The following is a 5400-nucleotide window of genomic DNA, read 5'->3' as shown; positions in this document are numbered from 1 at the left end:
TTAATGTTTACATACTGTTTCACCCACTTTAAATGTATATACTGCATTCTAGTCATGGCTCATCCTATATAACACATTATTTTTGTGTTATGTATTATGTGTGTATTTTTTAAATTATTGCAGTGTTGGAGCTAGAAACCCAAGCATTTCGCTGCACCTGCCATTACATTTGCAAATCTGTGTACACAACCAATAAACTTTGATTTGATTTTAGGATTAGGTTTAAAGGGGCAACTACAGAATTTACACGAGCCAAGTGATAACTGAACAATGAGCTTTCAACCAATGGATGTTAAAAAGAGAACGAACAAAACTGAAATAATGAAAACAACAAAATCAATCACCCGGTTCAGAACTATTGTCTTTGGAGACGGCGGACCCGTGGAAGTCCTTCGTCCAAAGCTTGTTGAATGCATGAACTGAAACAATCAGAAAACACCAAACAAAAACAACATTAGGATACTGAAAACAATTACTGAAAACATGTTCTATTTTGGCATCTTAAAAGGTAGACTCAGCGGCTAATGGATGGGTCTGGTTTTGGAAAAACAGGGTCAGCTGTTACAAAGTTGCCTTGATGTTGCTTTGCTTCTCACTGAAACTGGCATTCTGTGTGTTTTACAGCAAGGAAACATTGTTTCTGCCTCATATAAAAGCTGTATAAACAAACAATGTAGCTAGCATAAACTGGGACTTAGGCCTAGCAAATCTACCTTTAAATGTGTGGCCTACTGTTCCTAGAGACCCACAGTGTACACATGTTTTTCTCCAGCCAAGCCTCAACACAATTGATTCAAACTATTGAACTAATTATGATCTTCAATCTAGAATGGGGACTTCATCACTAAGAGACAGTTGTCTACTAGTGGTCTCTTCTTCCTGACTCAGGTGTATAAGGCTTGGATGGTAGAAAAGCAACATAAAATTGAGTTATGCCTAATACGGCAATTCATATTATTTTTTCCAAAATTAATTATTGTTAATTTACATCTCAACGTCATGCATGCAAGAAACATTGACCTGGTGCACACATATTTCTCTGTCCTCAGTTTGATCGAATGCCTCAATCTGTATTTTTTCCCTTGTGACTGGATTGCTTATGAAAGAGAGAAGGTATAACACATGGTCAAGATGAGCTAGGTACTAGTTTAAAGCAATTGTTACAAAGAATTCATGTATAGGCTACATTGATGAGAATATTACATGCATTTGCTTATCTACCTTATTAAGCTTGAAGACGATTTATCACTTAAAAAAGTGTAATGAGTGAGTGCACCACAAACATCGTTCCAGGGTATTTATTGATGAATCCTCCTCCCAATACATCCTCTTCAAACACCATGGTTACGGGAAGGGTATCCATCTGCAAAAGTGACATTTTTGCTTTGATGCCAAGTCAGTTCATACTGTTGCCACAGATAGAACAATGAGACAGATATTTCACCGGATGTATAAATGTGAAGCATCCGGTTGGCATTTCCACTCACTACCAAATATGGTGATGAAAGGAAGCCCTGTGGCTGTCAGTGGGAGAAGATAGATTTTGGTCAACATTCTGCTAATTTTCTCAATACAGTTTTCTGTTTCCAAAATTAGAATCTGTCACAAACAGAGTGGACTAAGTTTTGTAGACTAAAAAATGGCATTCTTTAGGATTGCAAGGGCGATTTGAGGTATTGCACACACACACACAGACACACAGACACACAGACACACAGACACACACACACACACACACACACACACACACACACACACGTCATAGAGTAGGCATTCCCTAATGGAAATATGCAAATACATGCTAGAACGCACCAATAGGATCTCGCTAGCTCGTGCTTGGCTCTGACAACACCCTTGCTTGTTCTGTCCACTAGGATTAATTTTCTCCCATTGGAAATGACAGACTGTGGCCTACCTTGGGTTAGTTATAAAATCTTTGCTGTTGCTACCATGTTGTGCTAACTAGCTAACATGTAACTGAACAGTGACGCTAGCATATTGACATGCATATTATTGGTATTAGCTAAAAGACAGCAAAGTATTCACCTAAAAATATACATGTTTAGGCAAATCATTAGTTAGCTAGCTAGCTATCACATCAATTGTGCAAAATATGATAGCTAATGTTAGCCAGCTAACTAAGCGCTAGCCACTAGCTGACAGGCTGAAACTGATACAGCAACACAATATGTTTCACTCTTTCCCATAAAACATGACATTGCTAACCAGTCATCAATTATCTAACACAATTTGAAAGTTGATTAGGAAGTTTCATTAATAAGATAGACACTCACTTGACAACTTCGGTAGGTAGCTAGATAACTTTGTTTCCATTTTCCAACAGATTTTTTTCCCCCTTTGACTGGTCATCTATGGTTACTGGTCTTGGAACTCATGTGTTCACCAAAAACAACTTCTGTTTGTCACTACTAGTGGCAATAAATATTGTTGCCACAGATTAAAATTGAATCTCGAGGGAATTGTTTGCCAGAAAGAAACCTCTGGCGAACTTGCCACTAGTGTCAATACATATTATTATTGCCAAAGGTTTTCCACAGATACATCACTAGTGGCAAACATTTGCAAACTTTTGGCACTATTTCGTGGCACACTATAGATGGGTTAGCTGACAACATCGAGAAAACGATGTGCACGCTTCCATGGGTGATTCTGGATGGCCAAATAGCTATCAACAATTACAAAAAGCTGCCATGTGGGGAATTGAAGATGGCTCATTTCAGCCAATTTCATCTTGTTCTTGATACCATGTCTTGTTTTGAGGTGTTTTGACTGATGTCACGTCTATCCTAATATGGCCATAATTCACTAGCTAGCTAACCAACAACTGTACCGATGTATTTGACACAAAAAGTGCTCATTGTGCCAATTTATTTATATGTTTTCAATAAACATTGGAGACAAAATACAGTTTACATGTTGTCAACAATATAAGCCAACCCTGTCTGTTTTGCCCCATAGTTGCGCACGCGTCGCTTTTGTTGCTAAACAACCGATCCGTCTATTTAGTATGCAGCAAATTTGCCACAAACGTGCAGGAAGTTTGCCGCAACAAATCATTTTTTGTAAGGGCAATCAAACTCCTTTGGCTGAAATGGCCGGTCAGTGGTTTACAAGAGATAGGGGGATGCGTTTTGTGTGACAGTCACTGACATTTGGGGCCTTGATTTATAGGCATATTTCTTTTTGTTCGATTACATTTTGTATTACTCAATTCATAAATAGGAACAATACATGGATCAGGAACACAATTAGTACATCATTACCTCCCTCTTCCCCTCTCTCTTCTTCTTGCTGTATCTCCCTCGTTCTCCAACCCCCACCGGGGGTCGTCCAAAATGGAGACGAAAAAGAGCAGAGTTTTTCCCCGGTAATAGCCCCCCCCTCCATCCCCCGCACCTCTCCTCTCTCCCCACCAAAACAGATGGCGTTTTATGCTGAGCACAATAAGGACTATTCAGCATAAGCCGGGCAAGCCCTCCCCACCTGCGCTCGGCTCCCAATCACAACCTAATGAACACATTGGGAGCAGTCTGCTCCAAATTACGCCCAGTAGGCTACGGGCCCACAGGTAACCCCCCTGCCCCATCTCCTAGTCCTCCCTCTCCCCCCTCGCCGGTCTCCCTGAACACCCACCCCAAACCTCTGCCCCATGCGGCACCCAGCCCCTACACACTGGTGCTTAATCTAATCAAGATTTCTTTATCTCCCCGTCAGCATTCCAACACAACACTGTGAGCTGGAAAGTGTGGAGTGCAGCGACAAGCGTATATGTTACATGTGGGGAGATGCAGATTGACAGGCTCTTGTGTTTATGTGTTCATACAGAACTGAAGGGACTCTAGCTCTCATACCAGGTTTAGGGTATTAGGGTGTTTCTTTGTTGCGGTAGAGGGTTATATGTATAGTTTATGTTACTGTCGTGTCTTTGACTATGCCAGATTAATTGCTATGACATGCTATTCTATAAAATAATTTCTCCGTAATTAATATTACCTGATTGAACTAATCATGTAAATATTCATTAACTAGAGAGGGACACCACGAAAGAATATTTATAGAGCTGTTATCTTCCGAATAAACTCTTAAAGATTCAGTAATATTTTACACCCATAGCAGTCACATTAATCGTCAGTTTATTCAGTCTCATCTGAAAGTTGTAAATCCTTGATTATCTGCAAGAATCCTGGCTAACAAGTTGAATCAGCAATACAAAATTGGGTTTAATTATTTATATACTAAATACCTAACTAATCACACAGAATCACACATATACAATTAAATCATAACTTGATTACAAAGTGCCGTCATACAGAAAAACGTCCCTAGCGGGCGGAATAGATATGACAGCTTGTTACACAAAGAAAAGGGGCGGGATTTTAGTGAAAGAGCGGGAGACTGGAACAGAGGCGAAGCTGTGCTATCGTAAATACAGTATCTTATGCATTCTAAATTACCGCCCATTTGAAGAAGGAAAATGCAATAAATATTTACTCTGAGCTGCGCTTCAGTAGGTTGGTGGTAGATGGACCGTGTCGCCAACCCGAGTCCTCTGTCCTTTGAAGAATGTCTCTGGTGCCTTACTGGATACGTTGGAGTAACGTTGTGTGTAGTAGACGGGATACTCGGACTGTCCTTCCTAACCTGCGTTTGTAGCAGCTGTTGCTAACTCAACGGCTAGGAGATATCACTTCTGTAGTGAATACGAGTTCAAAGTTCATACCATTCACAATCAAAGTCCATGCTGCTGTTGGCTTAGTTCTGTAGTTATTATCTGAACCATTCTGACACCGGATCGTCATCCTAGCGTCCCCGGAACAGGAAGCTCTATTTTTGTCAATGGCTTTTATAGTGGACGGAGAGGGGTGTGTCTGAAAAGTTTATAACCCATGTCTCTTCACAGAATCCAAATCTCTCATTTGGAAGCTAAAATTACATTTAATCTCTTCACAAATAATTTCATATTCAAACATTTGAATTAAACAACAATTCCATGTGAATCCGATACCTCTGACGTTTAGACTTTCCACAGTAGAGTTTATGTCATTCTATCATTGATGAGAATGTGTCAGAGGGCAACCGAACGGACATAATATACCTTAAGTACCACCGCATATGTTCAGTTGGTCGGATTACCAGAATATAGTTCATTCCCCCCCACTTTCTGATGTCCCCAGAATCTCTATGTTAACCAAGGGGTTTTCTTATGTCACATCAGTAGGGAAGAGAAAAAGGGGGAAAGAGGTATTTATGACTGTCATAAACCTACCCCCACTGCCAACGTCATGACATTACTATCCATAATAAATTCTGTTTTATTTGAGTTGCTCTCACCTGTGCACAAACTCCTATAGACACACTCCCTGATTGGGCACCTGAGGT

General features: G+C 40.2%; 1 long non-coding RNA gene across 1 annotated transcript; it reads right to left on the bottom strand.

Annotated features, from left to right (window-relative positions):
* On the bottom strand, positions 1-2389 carry LOC120047472. The gene is made up of 3 exons (XR_005476888.1): positions 2295-2389; positions 1222-1363; positions 1-419 (listed from the first exon to the last, which is right to left on the bottom strand). It is a non-coding gene; the product is annotated as an uncharacterized LOC120047472 (long non-coding RNA).
* Positions 2390-5400: the final 3011 nt, after the last annotated feature.

This window comes from Salvelinus namaycush, chromosome 5 (genome assembly GCF_016432855.1).
Source record: "Salvelinus namaycush isolate Seneca chromosome 5, SaNama_1.0, whole genome shotgun sequence".
Taxonomy (NCBI): Eukaryota; Metazoa; Chordata; class Actinopteri; order Salmoniformes; family Salmonidae; genus Salvelinus; species Salvelinus namaycush.
This window is presented reverse-complemented; position numbering and strand designations above follow the sequence as displayed.